The sequence below is a fragment of the Mesocricetus auratus genome, unplaced genomic scaffold (genome assembly GCF_017639785.1).
Source record: "Mesocricetus auratus isolate SY011 unplaced genomic scaffold, BCM_Maur_2.0 Super-Scaffold_100003, whole genome shotgun sequence".
NCBI classification, from domain to species: Eukaryota; Metazoa; Chordata; class Mammalia; order Rodentia; family Cricetidae; genus Mesocricetus; species Mesocricetus auratus.
Genome location: NW_024429188.1, coordinates 101,402,623 through 101,419,360, shown reverse-complemented (window position 1 = coordinate 101,419,360; position 16,738 = coordinate 101,402,623). Strand labels below are relative to the sequence as shown.

The 16,738-nt window shown below is 40.7% G+C and overlaps 1 long non-coding RNA gene across 1 annotated transcript; it reads left to right on the top strand.

Annotated features, from left to right (window-relative positions):
- Positions 1–1,282: 1,282 nt before the first annotated feature.
- Positions 1,283–2,650, top strand: LOC110343800. The gene is made up of 2 exons (XR_002386136.1): positions 1,283–1,332; positions 1,770–2,650. It is a non-coding gene; the product is annotated as an uncharacterized LOC110343800 (long non-coding RNA).
- Positions 2,651–16,738: the final 14,088 nt, after the last annotated feature.

Below are 16,738 nucleotides of genomic sequence, written 5' to 3'. Positions count from 1 at the left end.
TGTTAAATAGCAGATTCTGAAACCTCATTACTCCTAAGGCAATATATGTCATTATGAGTGTTTTATACTGACTACGTGTTCAAATGAGTATATATACATATGTATGTATATATATCTTAGATATATTATGTTAAAGAAAATCCTCTATTGTACTATTTCACTTGTCTCTATTTATTTATTTATTTATTCTGGTGTTGGAAATCAAACCAGGGCACCATTCATGCTAGTCAAGTGTGCTGTCACAGAGCTACATTCCCAGCGTATTATTTTTACCTTTACATTTTACTTATTCATCTACTTATTTAATGTGTATGAGTGTTTTGTCTGCATGTTTGTCTGGTGTGTCCGGTTTCTGAGGAAGCTCAAAGAGCTGAATCATCTGGGACTAGAGTTACAGATGGTTGTGGACCACCATGTGGGTGTTTGAAACTGAACTAGAATCCTCTACAAGATCAACCAGTGCTCTTTATTGCTCAGCCATCCGTCTCTCCAGCCCCACCCTTTTACCTTGTTAAGAGGCCATTTGAAACACTAAAGTCAGTCATGTGACCAGGCTTCATGATGCACACCTTTAATCCCAGCACTTGAGAAGTAGAGGCAGGCAGATTTCTGTGAGTTCAAAGTCAGCCTGATTTTCATAGTGAATTCTAGGCCAGCCAGGGCTACATAGTGAGACGGACTGAAAAAAAAATAAAATAATGTGTGTGATGCACATTGTCTTTCTAGTGAACAGTAATCTGTAAAATGCTAAAGCAACTCACTGTCCCTATTGTCAAACTCTTTTTTGCTGATAGTCTCTTACTGGAAAGTAATGGATCATGTGACAATTCTCTAGATAGTTCTAGGTCCCTTTCTGTTACATGTGTGTGCCATGAACTTTCCTCCAAAGTTCTTAAGGAACTCACTTTTTTCTAGTTTTATTTTTTTTTGAGACAGGGTTTTTCTGTGTAGTCCTGGCTGGCTTCAAACTCACAGAGATCCACCTGCCTCTGCCTCCAGAGTGCTGGGATTCGTGCACCATTGTGATAGAATATTATTTCCAGGTGTGTGACTTTTGTTTATACTGTATTTGTTTAACTCTCTGACGCTGTGTTACTGTGCCTGTCTGAAACACCTGATGGTCCTAATAAAGAGCTCAACAGCCAATAGCGAGACAGGAGCAAGGACAGGCGGGGCTGGCAGGCAAAGAGGGTAAGTAGGAGGAGAAACGAGGACAGAGGAGCAAGGAGAGAACAGGAGAGGAGGATTTCAGGGGCCAGCCACCCAGCAAGCCACGGAGTAAGAAGGAAAGGAAGATTACAGAAGAGAAAGATAAAAGCACAGAGGGAAAAGGTAGATGGGATAATTGAAAGATAAGGAAAGCTGGCTAGCAACAAGCCAAGCTAAGGCCGGACACTCATAAGTAATAATATGACTCCGCATGTGATTTACTTTGGGAGCTGGTTGGTGGGTCCCTCAAAAAGCTAAAACAAGATATTACACACTACCACCAGGCAGGCAGTCACATTTTAATCCCTCATACCAGCCCAAGACCTTGACTATTGACTCCAAATGCTGTGAGCTTTGCAGAATCGAGAGTCTAGATTCCTGAAATATTTTTTTCGAGACATGGTTTCTCTGTAGTTTTGGAGGCTGTCACGGAACTCGCTCTGTAGAGCAGGCTGGCCTCAAATTCAGAGATCCGCCTGCCTCTGCCTCTGGAGTACTGGGGTTAAAGTTGAGCGCCACCACTGCCCAGCCTGAACTGCTACTTCTGTTTTGCGTTTCAGTGAGTAAAGTACTGAGGACACTCTGCCCGTGAACGATAAAGTAATGGAGTCACCAATGATTTCAGGTAAAAGCAGCTGTGAAAGTCATTGTTAGGGACCAGTTGGAATGAAAACAGGACTCCTTGGATGTGGAGCAATTATGACTGTGGGTATGAGATTGCTGACAGGGAACAAGGAAGATGGAGACACGAGCCACTCAAACAGCCTCTGGAAGGCCCCATTGCAGCCAGCATGTGAAAACCACCTTCACCATCTCCCTTTGGGTTTTCAAGTGTATAGCAGACAAGGTCATGCTTGTGTGTGGGTATGCTTTGGACACAGCTGAGCTGTCAAGCAGGGGCCACAGTCCTTTCATCTCCTAAACACAAGAGAACACAATTCAAGTAAAATGTGTGTGCTTTGGAAGTTCAGAAAAGCAGAAGCCACCTTGTGCTAGAGGTTTCCTACAAAACTCGGGACTTGAAGTGACCCTGAAAGAATGTAAAAAGAAAACTAGAGACCATTGGTTGGCCGAATTCTCCATGTGCCTGTGTCATGTGATGAAAATTCAGTCCCTTTGTACATATGCATATAGGGGTTTTTCTGAACCTTCCTGCAGACTTTCAGAGAATTGAGTCCTTACTCATAGCAACGGTGGTGTAATGTGAAATCTGGGCCTCGGGCTTCCAAGATTTCCTTTAGGGATTATTCTTCTATATGGTAGCTCTGTGTGGAATATTTCCACAGGAGTCCCTGATGGACCTTACTCTCTGAGATCAAATGCTGTGTGTTATCACTTACATCCAACAGAGACTGCTGTTAAATGAGCATCCTGATGTACGAGGAACTATCCCTTAAAGAACCAGTAAAGCAACCATGCAGAAATAAACAAGTTCATGACACAGATGAAAAGCCAGTCTCTGTTAATCCTTAACACACCATCTCAGTTCTATCTCCAGAGTAACTAATTCATTACCATCATTATTGCCAGTTAAAAGGAAGCTGGGAGAGAAGAGAGAGGATAGGAGGAAGGAGGAACAGTAAAGAGGGACAAATGAGATAAAGAGCAGTGATTTATGGGGTGGAAAGAGACCTCAGAGGTAATCTAGTGATTTGCTTAATTGCCATTCAATGAGTTAGTGACAGAGCACAGGCTCCAACTGAAATGCCCAGATTCTTACTCCAGGTCCCCACTGCCTGCTTTTAGGGAAGACAGATATAGTAGTCAGTGGGAAGGGAAAAAACCAAATTCCCAGCCTCAATAGGCTTAGATTCCCAGCCCCTCCCCCTCTTTGAGATGCAAAAACCTCCCAACAGTTAGTTTGAAGCAAGGCCTTTAAGCTTCTCTTTTCTTCCCCAAGTCACCCCAAAGACCTTGTGTGAGCCAGCTCACTCTTTGCTGAGAAATCCCCTAGAGTTATCTTTATTTACTGGGAGGACATTGCTTGATCTCTTGGTTACATATTTTTTAGACACAGTTAAAGAATTGCGAATGTTATCTAGCAGTTTCCATAGGGTTCCAGGGTAGACAGTAAACATGTTGAAATCAAGCTTGCAAAGTAGAGAAGAGCTTACGTTTCTGCTATCCCTCAATACAAATATTCATTCTAGCCACAAGACCAACAAAAGAATTGTCAAAATACGCTGAAAAGGGTTTCTTGAAATGACAGACTTCTCTACACCATCACAGTATCTACAATCTACTTGGGCAGAAGGACAAAGCTCAATTATTCATAATGGCCTCAGCAGAGATGTGATAATACCTCACCTCATTAGCATGTTAGCATATGCTATAAAATATGATAATTTTATACTCAGATGAAGGATTTTTATTCTTTTTCTCTATAAAAGGCTGGCGTGGGGATCCAATTCATGACATTCCTTAACAACAATGGGGACACTGTTTCCAAACTGCTCCTTCCAAAGGCATTTCTGAAAGCCAGAGATAGTGCCTTTCAGAAAGGAGATCGCAGTTCTGGCACAATACTTAATTTATTCTCCTTCGATGCTATGCCTGGTGGAATGAAGGAAATAGGGTGCATTCCATTCAACCTGATGAAACAGAATTCGAACCCAAACTCTGGAATCATTTATACAGCTCTTTGAAGGCAGGAAGTGAGCTAGCCTTTCTCTTCTGAATTGTATAGTTGAAGAAAAACATAAGAAGATCTTAGCTTCTAAGGAAATTGTCAACTTGCACCTCTTGACTTTGAAAATCACGAAGTTACAAGTTACATGTTAGAGGCCAAACTTTCATCGTCATCTGGGATTTCTATCTGGAGAGACATGTGAAAGGTGAAATCCTGTTCATTTATGGATTCATCTGTGCAGTTGCTGGGTGTCTCCCATCTTGGATGGGAAGATGGTAGCTTAGATGTCGTTTCAACCTGGTGCAAGTTGCAAAGATTGTAGTTATTGTGAAGATGACCTGAAAACTGCAAATTTTTTCTTCAAAGCCTCTTTCTGGGTTTTGCCTGCCCTGCTGAACCCCCCCCCCCACCTTTTGGCTCACAGGACCCTGAAGAATGGGGATCAGCAGGAAGGAAAAATGATAGGAAACAAACTCATGCATCTTGCCCATCTATCATAACACTCCTACAGGAAAACAGAGCTTCAGAAAAGAAGGATCTAAGTTTATTTCAAATTGGATCATAGAGTAGGGTGCTTGAAGGCCTGGCTTTTATCTCTGACACTACAAAGGAAAAAAGACCATGACAGTGGTTTTCTTTATTCTGGTTCTGTGGCAGTTTGTAGAGGCGAGTCATTTCAGCTAGATCATGTTTTGGAGCCTCAGTTTCTTCATCTGTAAAATGAAGCAATTAGACTAGATTATCAATTAGAACTTCCCCAGAGGACCTTGCCAAATGACAATACTGGTTCCACTGTCCTTGAAAAGTCATTTCCAGGCTTAATATTGTCCCTTGCAGAAAGTACATTTCAGGTAACCTGGAATTGGACAAAATTAAAGACAAATTTGTACTTTTTTCCACAAATTGTGTTTATCAGTCAAATGTAGAAGTGTATCTGTGGATACAAAACTCATCAAACATAATGTTAGATTTGTTAAGAGCATTAGGTCTTAGTGTCAAGATTTTAGTCAAACTTGGTAATGCCACAGTTTAGGAAATGCACAGTGTGCACAGAGAGATAATTCACCAAATATAGAGATTTGTTTGGGACACTCAATTGAACTGTAAGTGAAATAGTTGAAGTTGCAGAAAGCAACTATCACCCAAAATAAAGATAAATAGTTCAATTTGTTTAGGAACCAAAATGCAAAATGAATGATCTTTACTACTGTAGTTAAATTTCTGACACAGAAATAAAATTGCTGGGCAGTGGTGGCACACGCCTTTAATCCCAGCACCTGGGAGGCAGAGGCAGGTGGATCTCTGTGAGTTCTAAGCCAGCCTGGTCTACAGAGCGAGTGCCAGGATAGCCTCCAAAACAATACAGAGAAACCCTGTCTCAAAAATCCAAAAAAATAAAAATAAAAAATAAAAATCAAGGGAATATATGATGTCCCTTGTTGCAGCAATTTTTTTTTTGGTTTTACGAGACAGGATTTCTCTGTATTGTTTGGAGGCTGTCGGTCCAGCCCGGCCTCGAACTCACAGACATCCGCCTGCCTCTGCCTCCAGAGTGCTGGGATTAAATGTTGCAGCAATTTTTAAGAACATTACAAACCACAATTTAAAGAAGAACATTTTGAAACTTAATGAAGAGACAACAAAGGCTTCAAGGACTAGAGCAGAGAAAAACTGATTCTTGTTTTTGTTGGGTGGATAACCAAACTGGTGAGTGCTGTTGAATTTCTAGTTTGTTGATTATCCTTTCATATTCAGTTTTAGAAAAGAAATGGCTTAAAGGATAAATATAAGGCTATAGCTACACCTAGTAACCAACAAAATGGCATTGCATCCACATAATACTATAAATAATATAATGTGGGAATCAGTATTTCTCTGATGGAACATGACATGATTAAAATACACGGAGAAAGAAAAACAGTTTGATTTCAGATAAGCTAAAGAAAGCCTCCAATAGTAAGACTGGGTCTGAAGAATGCAACATTTTCAAGGTCTGTCTCTTATTTAAAAGAAGCTGTATACTGCTGTTGTCAAGATCCAGTGGTCCATGCTTTCATTTATAATGCCTCGAAGGCACAGTTGCAAATCAAATATCTATAAAAGGATTTGCAGATTTTCACATTACATTCTAAAAATATAGTTTCACCCTAGATATGAACTAGAACTATTTGTCTTGTTCTCCAAAATCAACAAGCAGACTCTATATTTAAATGCCTTTGTTTGTTAGCTTTGATATCCTCCAAGGAAACACTGAACTTTGGTCTAGTTAATTAATTATAAAATTATAAAAGATTTAGCCTGCAGTAGTACAGTAATTTTTGCAACACATACCAATATTTTGTGTTTGCTTCTTTGAATACTTAAAACACATCTTAGATGATGGTTTCTCAGCAAGTTGATCCATCCCCTATCTAAACCTATTCACAAATTTGCAGCCCTTGCTTGGATCAGTTCCACATTTCTTTCTGCTTTTATCTTTCCTGTCTTAATTCATAAGGATGCTCTAATAAGCAGCAACTGTGGAAATGGCATCACTAAAAGCTGTTTGTCTTGCTGATGTTAATCTTCTTGTTTTTTAAATTTAAGGAGTAGAGTTTCAAGTAGTAAAATCCATTAGGACTTTAAAAACTGTGGGGTGATATGGGCAGACCACCCTATTCTCAGAGAATGAGAGTACATGCAGAGCTCCAATTGTGGTCATACATTACATGTATTTAAAGAATAAATCCATGTCCTTCCATCTCTGATTTTTAAAATAATTTTCTTGTTAACTTAGACATCATTTTCAACTTTGAAAAGTAAACTGGATTGCACTCGTTTTGAGAAAATGAATTTTCTTTTACTTTTTAAAGTAGAGCACCTCTCTAGGATGTATCTGCTGGAAGCCTTCCCATTCCAGTGAGTGCTACTAGCCCCACTATTTAGGTTGTCCCAAACTTTCATTGAAGTTCTTTCAGGCATTTGGATAATTCAACAAATTGCATTGCACCTTCCTATGTATCGTGAAAAAGGCCAGACAAAGATTCCACTTCCTACAGGAGACAATTAAAGAGTTTCTTTACGCTTAGTAGGCAGAACCACCAAGCTGAGGATAATGGTTATCTTTAAGGAGAGCAGGGGAGAGGAAGAAGGGTTATGGGGAGAGGTGGAGGCGGGGAGAGAGGGGGAATAAGGAGGGGAGGTGGTAGAGAGGGAGATTGATTCCATTGTGTGCCTTTCCCACATTAGTAAAAGGGGATCAAGTTTTGTTTCAGCTGTAGTGAACACAATATTAAATGACTTAAAGATTCTAAATCTATATTTATTTCGACTTCTTTTCAAAATATTTAAAACACTGTATTGGTGTAAGATTATGAAATAATTGGACAATCTTAACACTGGTTTTCTTAGGAAGAAAAATTGTTTTGGTGATAAATTTCTGGTGACTGTTTTGAATATGAAACTTGATCATTTATCATGTTCCATATGATGACCCTTTTTTCCTCTTAGAAGATGTATAATGGTATAAAGGCAGACAAAATGTAATTCAAAAAACAGATTAAAAAAGCAATGTGTGTAAAACATTACTGGTTTACAGCTTTTTCTTTGATTACAGTATTATAGTCTGCTAGCAATTTTATGGTTTGTAATACCAGAAGTTCCACTTCTGAGGTCACATAAACAGGAAAATCAAAGTGTTTCAAACAGAGTGTAAAAATGCCTTAACACTATTTAATCTTAATAGTGAATCACTTTAACGTCTACTGAGTCAATTCCCAAGGTAGGAGAATTAACTTGAGAAACATTTTTTTTCTACTGATGGAAAGCAGGATGTTCATACATATTTTTAATATTTGTCTACACATTTTGACTTAAAATATTAAAGCTGTAAAAATACAGTTGTTGGTCCCAGGAAACTTGTTTCTGACAAACTGCTGAGAGAAGCAATGGCCCACAGAATAATGTAATTGGAAAGTATTACATGTTAAGCAAATTCATTGCATGTAAAAGTGCTAGTATCAATGCCACTCCTCTGACTTGGCAAAGAGTTAATTCTATTTAAATAATTCTTATCATTGAAAACAGAATTCACACAGTAATAAAAATAAGAAATGTTTGTAAAAATGTAAGACATTTAAAAAATCAAATTTGGCAAAGATCACTCTAAAAAAGTTTATTTACAAATGAAGTTTAGTAATATCTGTATTTAAATACATTCATATTTCAGAAAGCTCATCTACCTCATGTTGCCATTTATTCTTCCTAGAAATCTTTTGAGAATGTAATAAATATATTTTTAACTTTCAACATTTTGTTATCAAACTTCATTAAGTGGCTGTTCATTTAATAAGTGAAGCTTTCTGCTCCTTATCAAAGGTGAACCTTGATATTAAATTCACATTGTCCTTATTTAAAGGTATATTGTGTATTTTGTTTACATGATTTATCTTAGTTTGTATATACTATTGAAAAAATAGTACTTAGAAATCCATTGTTAACATCAATTTTTCTGTTTTGGTATCATAATTTTTCATAACAAATTACTATTTGGTACCCAAGAAATGCAAAGAAAAAATTTCATGTTGATTTCTTTTGGTGTTTTTACCATTTAAAACAAGATGATTCATTTAAAATTATGAAATGTTTTTAAGTCAAAGAATCTGTAGTTCTTAAAAAAACCTGTGAAGACAAATTTTATAGAATTGTAACAAATCCACATTTCCTGCCTCAGGAACAAATAGCAAAGCAGCATTTAAAATATATTCTCTTGGGATTCTATTAATTCAGTGTGTGTTGTGATTTGCTGCCTTTGTTTTAGGCCTCATGATCATCCATGTGAGCACACACGCAAGGCACAAGTGTACACACAGTTTTCAAAGGGACAGGGAGTTTCTGAGGGTACAAGAGACCTCAACTGGAAGAGTAGGTAGAAAACTTTAAAGTAGTAAATACAAGTGGAACAAAAGCTCTATTCTAGCTGTGGGAGGAACATAATACTCTTAAATTACTTTCTGGTTTCCATGGGGACCTTTTGTTCTAAGATACAAATCGTTAAGTTTAACAGAGCCACTTAACATGATTTTTAAATCAAATGAAAAGATTTTTCAACTAGATAAAAATGTCAATTACTAGTATTTTTAAAGGTATTAAAGTCCAAAGTACTTGACATTGCTGCTTTATTTGGCACAATTAAGTCTAGAGGTGGTTAGAGAATATCGATCCCCCTTTCAGACACAGAATAGCTCAAAATATGTGTGTTTGGGGTAGGATACTATGCAGGATATGGTTTTTGTTTTGGTTTAATCTACTATTAAAATATGGCAAGAACTTACAGTTGTCCTGCGAAGTCTTAAGCTTATAATAGATAACAGATTCATCTTCCCTTTGACCAATTTCCATACCTTTCTCTGAATTTCTGTGTGGGCATGTATGCTATAGGATAAGTACATATGTACATATACATGTGTATGCATTGTGTATAGACACAGATTGGTCAAGCTGTGGGTAAATGACGTGACTGGGGGTGCTAGAAGTTGTGGCTCTTTTATTTCACAGAATGTCAGAGTATTGTTTGGCTCACAATACTGGGAGCAAGCAGGATCCTGGTGGGAGCCTGGAGCCTTAAACCCTGAGCTGCGGTCTGGGGGAGGGGACAGGGTTGCAGGGTCACAAGCTCTTAGCTTTTAGCCTCAGCATGACCACAAGTTTTAAAGCAAGAAGCGGTCACGTGCTTTTCTTTGAGCTGTTGGTTATCCTGACTGTGTATATGTATTACTTTCTTCTTTTGCTTTCTCTGATTCTCTAGCTGTCTGAGCTGATGATTACATTTTTTTGTAATAGTAAAAGACAAAAATAATTTACTTTGTGTAACAAAATGCCCTAGTTTTCTATAATCTTTATTTTGTACTTAGTTAAGTTTACCCTGCACAAGAAAGGAACTGAAATGGAAGAAAATATTTTCTCCAGCTGGGGAACTTGATCCAAACATTCTATATGTTGCATACCCTTAAAAACAAAAAGAGCAAGAAAATATCCTGGAAAAGCAATCCTAAAATACCTTATTCTGGGTATGCTGACTTTAAAGGGGAGGACTATGAAGAGGGTTAAAAGCTTGGGGGGATGTATAGGAAGACTCTGGGAGGATGGTTTGTTTAATGATCTGTTAAAACTTGGAAAACGTTAAGTGAGTAGAGTCCCTCAACATGCTATTGCAACCATTCATCCTCTTAGTTTCATTTTGGGGAGGCTACTTCTACTTGTACGCGTCTCATATGGTATTTTCATCACTTCCAGCTCTCTTTTGTCTTTCAACCAATATAGCTACAGTCTGGATGGCAAATTGACATTTCTGGTGATAATGAGATTTCTTTGGGAAAATATTCCAAAATCGGGGTAATGGGTTGTCTTGTTCTGATGTTCACGAAGACGTTTACTCATTAACCCACCGCTCGGCTGCAGCTGCAGGACACAATTAATTATGCTAATAGTTTGTGAGGAGCGGATGTAACTCCCCATACTCCGCCCCCTGGGGGGGTGGCAAAAGGGGAAGGAGACACCCTGGGATCGGATCACATGATATTATCTTCGCGCCACTTTTGCAACCCTCCCTTTTTTCCGCTAGGTTTTGCTTGAGCTCACAGGTTTTTGTCTTGCTTTAATACAGAGTCTCTTGAAGTAGGGTCTGAGATACATTCCCACTCCTCCTCTTTCCATTGCTAGTTCTCATAAAAGGTCCACGGTTGCATTGCACTCCATGCAAGCCTAGCAAGTGAGATCTAGTTGGATGTTAAACTTCTGCTCACATCATTTCCAGAAAGCATCAGGCAAATGTGCCATCATGGGCTGGAATGTGTGTGCGCGCGTTTTTGTGACAGTGGGAGGAAGCCCACCTGTAGGAGTGCACCACATTGGAGAAAGAGGGTACTTTGCCTCTGAGTCCCGAGCTAAGCAGGCACTTCTGGATGGGCTCCACCGCTGGCCAGGGAGCAGGCAACAAGTCTTTTGAGTCAGTCTTTAGTAATCAGTTCGCCTGAGCCCCTACTGTGCACCAGATGGAGAATCAAGTGGTGTGTTTGCCCTCTTCTGAGCCTTGAGCTGCCACAATCACCCAAGGCACCAATAAACAGGAGTAAGGGACCTGGATTCTTTTCTCAGCCCCAACTCCCCTTCCTCAACCCTAGTTGCCTTCCAGTGCCCCCCCCCGAATACCTTCAGGTGTTTTGGAATCTGGTCATTCCCTCTCTACCCTCAAACTCCCCAGATACTCTCTTGAGTGTCAACACCCTCCAGAAAAGTGGAGAAAGTATAGTCTGGTTTACCCTATTTGCCCCGTGAGTATGCTTAATTTCGTATTGAGTGTGCGTCTTGACACTAAGTCACTATTTATTTTCCTTTTTTACATGGGGGGTACTCTATTTTTGGCTTTTAAATAGTCCTCTCTTAATTAAGTATTATTAGCTGTGGAATGGGTAGAGAACAGGATAACTGCACTACATCTTCCTGGCATTTGTGCGTGCACCCTGGGACAGCTACCGTTCATGACACTTGATAAGAAACCGATTTAGTGGGTAAAGGAGGCGCCGGCAAGTGTGAAACCCTCCTAGTAGTGGCCCAACACGCTACAGCTGAAAACTTCCACGTAGGCAGAAGGAACACCCGGCACATGAATTTCTTCTCTCCTTTGGCCCTTAGGGACACTTTCAATCTAGATATGAGGTGGTGCGCATGCGCGCGTGCGGGGTTGGGGGGACACCCTGGTCCCACAGCTGCGTGGGTTTCGTCGTCTATCTCCGGTGGGGGATGGGACAAGCGCCTCAGGAGCGGGACCCGTGGAGATGGTAGCAAGTGCGCCATTCTGGGCCGAATGACAGTGGCACCGGTTTAGGCTGGCTTCCCGGGGCGCTTGGAATAAGGACTCCCGTGTTGGGGACAGAGGGCAATGCTGAGAGAGCGGGTTCCGTGGGTCACTGGGGCATGGTGGGCTTTGGTCTAGGCAAGGTGGGGGTTCCGTTTCCTAATTCCTGTGTGGGCCGGGTGGGCGGAGGCATGCTTTCCCCCCTAGGCTATTAAAGGCAAAGGGCGGGCTTTTCCCAGGGATTCAACTTCTGGACGCAGCTCGAGGTGACGGATCGCTGCCACAAAGCTCAGGGGCGCAAACTGCGCTGCCCTGGATGTTTTGGGAGTTAGGTGTGTGTGGGCGGCCGCGGCATGTTTTCTGCACGCGGCTCCTCGTTGCCCTCCCTCCACGGAAAGCACCGGGAGTCTGGGACCAGGAGCGCAGGAAAGATGCGCACAGCTCCTGGATTCTGGCCGGCAGGACCCCAGCGGGATGGTCGCGTTCGCCACCTGCCAGGGGCGGGCCACAGGCAGGTCCCCTGCCTGCTTGCTCTGGCAGGACACTGGATGGACTAGAAGATGCGGGCCTCCGCTGGCGCAGCTGTGATCTAAGATAGTTAACTAAGGTTGGAGGGAATGGAGACAGCAGGATTTGAGAAAAGCCAAGTGAAGTTGATGGGTGCCAGGCAACTCGTGAGAAATTACTCCCCTTTTCTCCATTGCTGCCCTGCAGGTTCCTGGACAACTTGGTGGCCTAATGATGGGGTGCACGTGGAGGGGGTGGGAAAGGACTCCCCTCCCCCTTAGCTTCTCTCCTACCAACCCGAGAATGGAGGGAGAGGGAGGCGTGGGCTTGGCGCGGTTTTGGTGCTTTGAATGGAGAACTGCGTTTCCCATAATGCTTTGTTTCTTTCTCTTTAATCCTGGTAGCTGCTGAGGTGTCTCGAGGACCTAAGCGCATGGCTTGAGCAGCTGGAGCACACCCTGCGCTTCTGGGAGGCTCCAAACTTCAGTAGGAGCCGCTGATGAGGGCTCGAGCAATATGGGAAGAGACAGATGGAAAATCCTAAAGTGGTAAAAGACTGGGTTCTCTTTATAATTTTAGAGGTTAGACAGTGACTGCCTAGCACACGGGATGTAGAACAGATGATGGGTTAGTTAAAGAAAGGTATTATTAACTAGAGGGAGTTTTCTCTGAGGACTATGGGGTGGTTTTGCCAGATTGAGTTGGGTTTGGGAAAAATTTTTAGTGGAGGTAAAAATCTTTAGGTGTAGAAACCCAGTTCAAGAAGATAAGTATTACACTTATTTGTATACTAAGCCAATTCTTCCTTTATAGAAGGTGGATTTCACATTATCTTAATACGTTTTACGAATTTATTTTTTAAAAGCGTTTTAATGACTAGTTTAGTCACGATTGGCTGTAAAAAAATCCCACATTTAAAATATCTTCGCTCATTTAACATATTTCAGGTTTCGTGTCCCTAAACTTTATTGGTGTTTTTCCCTCCTCACAAATCACGGAAAAGATGGAGGGGACAGCTTGTGAACCTTCAAATAGTGGCTTGTTCAATTCTCTGCTGCATTTTCTTAGGTAAGATAAGCACTTGGAAATGAGAGAGGTTTTCCTGTGGAAGATAATGACATGAAGCAAAAGAGCTAATCTGACTTCTATGGGTTTAATGGAGAAAATGGGTCCATAAATGTTTAAACAGAAGTAGAGCCCTTTGAAATAGATCAAAATGTGACATCTCTAGGCCATCTGTGCATTATGTGAAGAGTGTAAGGCTGTTTCTTAAAGCAGCTCTGAAATTTCTCTCATTTTCTGTTAATGGGCTGGGGGCAGGGACTCTTTATGTAATCGAACACAGTGACTTTCCATGTGGCACTCCAAAGCTCTGATGAGCCCAGGACTTTGATATTCAACCTGATTTTTACTTGCATCTTTTCTGGGCTCTGCCTCTTAGAAAAAGGGGGTGGGGGGCAAGCCTGGAGAGATGGTTCATGGATTAAGAGTGCTGGCTGCTCTTCAGAGGTCCCAGGTTCAACCCCCCAGCTCCCACATGGCAGCTCATAACTGTAACTCCTGTTCCAAGGGATCTGTCACCCTCACACAGACATAGATGCAGGAAAACACCAATGCACATAAAACAAAAAAGAAAATTGGGGTGGACATTACAGGTCTGATGTTTTCTGGGATGCAGATATCAAGTTCTCTTCAATGGAGAGGGAGTCCAAAATCCTCTTACTTGAGCAGTCAGATATTCTGAAATTGCCAGTGTTACTCAGGTTCAAGTCTGTGAGATTATTAATGTTTGTTAGGATTGTGCTAAAACAACACAGTCTAGCTTGCACTCTGAGCAAAAGGCAAACTTGTTTAGAAATAGTAACTCACAGTTCATTTACTTGTTTCTCACATGTGTATGTGTGTGTTTGCTCAGGCGAGTCTGCAGAGATCTGGAAAAGAAGATGGAAAAGAAATCCAGGAAGACCTCAGTTATGCTACTGGAATAGGCCTTGGCCATGTCAAAGTGCTTACAGTGCAGGTAGCTTTTTAAGTTCTACTGCAATGCAAGCACTTCTCACATTACCATGGTGATTTCATCAGTAGCTACTGAGCACCATGGTGGTTGTTTCTGCATAATTAAGTTGTTGATGTTTTTGAGCTGCTCCTTCTAATGTGTCTCTTGTGTTAAGGTGCATCTAGTGCAGTTAGTGAAGCAGCTTAGACTCTACTGCCCTAAATGCCCCTTCTTGCACAGGCTACTTATTATGCAGCATTTGAAAAGCATACCTTGAGAGTGATTTGAACAGGACAAATTTCAAAGGTCTGTCGTTTGATCTTCCAATGTTTTAGTCAGTAACAAGGTGGTACGGACTGTGTAGAGAAGGACAAGATTAGATCCTGTAGTACCAAAGTGCTCATAGTGCAGGTAGTTTTGCATCATTCTACTGCGCTGTGAGCACTTCTAGTACTCCTGGATCAACAAATTTCTTGTTGATGAAAATACTATGGAAGGACATTGCTGCTTACGGTTAGTTTTGCAGATTTGCATTTCAGCGTATATGTGAATATATGGCTGTGCAAATCCTTGCGAAACTGATTGTGATTATGTATACCTTTCTGCATCTTTGTAGACTCCTTTATGAACATCTTCAGCATCCATGCCCATTCATCCATGGGTGGGGATTAGTGCCATTACTTGTGTTAGATTAAAAGTATTGCACTTGTCCCGGCCTGTGGAAGAAAAGAGGATTTTTAAATCATCTTCTTTTAGTTTCTGAACGTTCTAAGTTGCTAGACTGTCATTATGAAATGACCTGTTTTGCTGTTATCGGGTGGATCACGATGCAATTTTGATTAGTGTAATAGGAGAAAAATTGCACGGTATCCATCTGTAAACCGCAGGACTTCTGTTGGCACCAGTCTTTAGCTAGTCATTGCTATTAACATATTTGGAGTATAATTTTTAAATGATACATATTGTAAAATATGTTTAAAATAATGACATTTTGTCTGTTTGGTGAACTAAATGTAAATGGACCTTAAATTTGCAAAAATAAAACAGATATATAGATCTTGAAAATATGGGCTCTCCTTTTTTTCCGTAATTAGCAATGCTAGGAGATTTTTTAAGTCTTTTTTCCAAACAATGTTGTTTGTTTTTCTGAGAGTCTTTTAAGTATGTAGCTTTTGCTCACCTGGAACTCAAAATGTAGACCAGGCTGACCTGGAACTCACAGAGGTTCACCTGCCTCTGCCTTTCTAGTGCTGGGATTAAAGGTGTGCACCACCGCTCCTGGACCTCCAACGTTTTAAAAACTTACATTTATTCTCTTGTGTGTGTGCGCCCATGTGCATGTGTGTGTATGAACAAGTGTATATGATGTGTGTGTATGAACAAGTGTATATGCAGCAGGCATGTAGAGATTTGAGAACAATTTGAGAAAACATGAAAATAGCTGGACTTTAAGTTTGCATCTGCATAAGGAAGCAGGTCACATGAATTGGAGAGTTAGTTATTTCCCTTGTTAAAACAGCGCCACCCCCTTCTCCAGAGACCTGACTATCAGGTGGGGGACAAGGGTTTGCCTTTCATAGCCCCCTCAAGTGCAGATGGCGCTGGCTCAAAGAATTGTGGTAAAAAAAAACCCGGTTATCTATTTTAAGTTTCCAATTCACAAAATTGAAAGGATTCTAGGCACACCTTACCCTACTTTCTCATTCGGTTTCATATGTTAGTGTTAAGACTACCCTGCCTTTGGCAAATGGAAAAAGTAGGCATGTATTGGTTTCTACCTTCTGCCAGCATGAACACTGAGTTCTCATCAGAAAGAATGGTATCACTATGTGTCAGTCTTTGTGCCTTGGAACTCCCCGATTTTGAAACCCCTTTTTTTCTCATAACAGCTTCAATTTAGTAAGAAGTTTTACTGAATTATACTTCAGTTTTGGACTAGTTAGCTAAGCTGTTTCACCATTAGGGAAAATAGTGATAACAACGGTCCTACTCCCCAGTGATATGAGGCTTATGTTCTCCTTGGGAGGGTTGATATGAAATCTTAATGAAAAGAGATGCAGGGTAGTAAATTCTGTATTAAGTATGTATGATTTTTTTATGTTACTGATGTTTGAGGCAATTACACAAACATAAAATCACTAGATATTTCCTGTGCTGTCTACTTTGTTGGTGCCTAATTGTAGTTACGTTTGATGTGGCAACAAGGCAAAGGTCTCTCTTCCTTCTACTAAATCAGATCAGTAAAAACGAGGATTAAAGCTTTTTTGTTATAACCCTTAATACCACCAAACGTCCACTTTACTTATAAAAGTGTAGCTGGCTTTTAATTCCAGAAGTCCGATCTCTGTGAGTTCAAAGCCAGCCTGGTCTACAGAGTGAGTGCCAGGACAGATTCTAAAGCTATCAAGAGAAACCCTGTCTCAAAAGCCAAAAAAAAAAAAGCCAAAAAAAAAAAACCCAAAGCAACACCAAATGTATATAGCTCATGGTGGCACATGCCTTTATTTCCAGCATGAAGAGGAGAGTCTCTTGTGTGTTCGAAGCCAGCCTGGTCTACGGTGCT